Source organism: Castanea sativa, chromosome 2 (genome assembly GCF_040712315.1).
Source record: "Castanea sativa cultivar Marrone di Chiusa Pesio chromosome 2, ASM4071231v1".
NCBI classification, from domain to species: Eukaryota; Viridiplantae; Streptophyta; class Magnoliopsida; order Fagales; family Fagaceae; genus Castanea; species Castanea sativa.
Genome location: NC_134014.1, coordinates 5474257 through 5475899, shown reverse-complemented (window position 1 = coordinate 5475899; position 1643 = coordinate 5474257).

Sequence of the window (1643 nt, the reverse complement as noted above, 5' to 3'; positions counted from 1 at the left end):
CATTTAGATTCTCATATGTACTACTACCAACTTTTTCCTTCGTATTGTTGACTACATTTAAAAGTTGAAACGCAGTGCGTTTGCGTTTCAGCGTTTTTTTTTTTTTACCAGCGCCTCTTGCACTGTTCATGTCCCATGAACAGTGCATTAAGACAAATGAACAGTATTTTGTGAGTGTGAACCGTAATCAGGAATTATTTTTTTATTGTTTTCAATTTTCAACAAAATAAGTGGTATCTAAGCGTACCATTTATGTTTGTTTAACCTTTTTATGTAGGCTGGTTAGAGCTACTTATGCAAAGGGTGTAAACATTGTACTTATACAGGTATGTATAGTTGGAACCTGTGATGTCAACTTTTGTATTGTCCAGCTACATTAGAAATTATGTATTTGATACATCTTCAGGAGTACTCTGTAGTTTCTGTTTCGTTGTTCTTATGAATAAAATATGGTTTTTGAATATGTATTTTGTTCTTCAACTAAAAAATGCCTCCCTTTCGCTATTGTTTAAATTTGTAATGATGTACTGGAAAATGTGCATATTAGTGACACAAGAGGACCTTGGAGTTTGTGTAAAGAACTATTTATTGAGGCTCTCAAATTTATTCTTACTGTAGTTGTAAAATATGTATGCTTTAATGGAGTCTAACTTGGTTTTCCTGATGCCAAATAAAGTTTTGGCATAGATTCCAAGTATTTGAACATCTGTCAGCATTCTGAATTGATTAGATGTTGTGAAAATGCCATTTTTAGTGTTCTTGGTTCAAAAACCTTGAAGCTATGGTCATCAATGATGCTCAGTTTAGTGCTCTTGGTTCACATTTAGCTTTTCCAGTTTGGATATATTTTCTATAACCAATTGAAGTTCATTTAGCATTGAATTTTTGTGGGCGCATTAGAGAATTACTACACCTTAGTTTAATCTTTTTGTTATATTAACTGTTTTTTTGTATGAGCAGGTTTCTAGGGGGTCTTGGTAGGCTATGGGTGTTTAGATTAATGGTAATTGTCTCTTTAGGAGTTGTCCAATTTCATAGCTTCTTGTCATTAGTGTTTTATCTCAGCTTTTTATGATAGTTGGTTCTATTTGTAATATCAATTCTAATGGACAGCAGCGTTTCATACAAGTGCCAAAGCCCCAAATTGTTCTCTGTCTAATTATCTCCCTCAGGCTTAACACGTGGTGCAATTATTGGAAACATGTGTTTAATGATTGATTACGGACTGTCAATCTGCTAGAGTTGTTAGAGTTCTGTTAGAGAATTAATTTTGGTTTCCTGCCTAAATTGATCTAAGCTTAAGCTTATCCCAATCCTATAAATAGGACTCTTGTATTGCATTACAGAGTGTGCTGCATAATATCAGATTTGGATATTTTTCAATCTCTCTCTCTCTCTGTTTTATTCTCACACGTACAATCTCAAACTCCTTTAAAGGAACCATCGGTATTGAGTTGAACCAGCCCACTAGAGGTGTTTCCCATTTCAGAAATATAGTAGACCCGGCTGTAGATGCATCGTTTGAGTGTAAAAAGGCAAAAGTTTCCATTGCCTGACGTAAACACAGATGACATAGTCTCGGGTTAAGGAATTTATTGCTGAAAATTATGCATCTCTCTGCAGCAAAAGACTCCATATGCCTG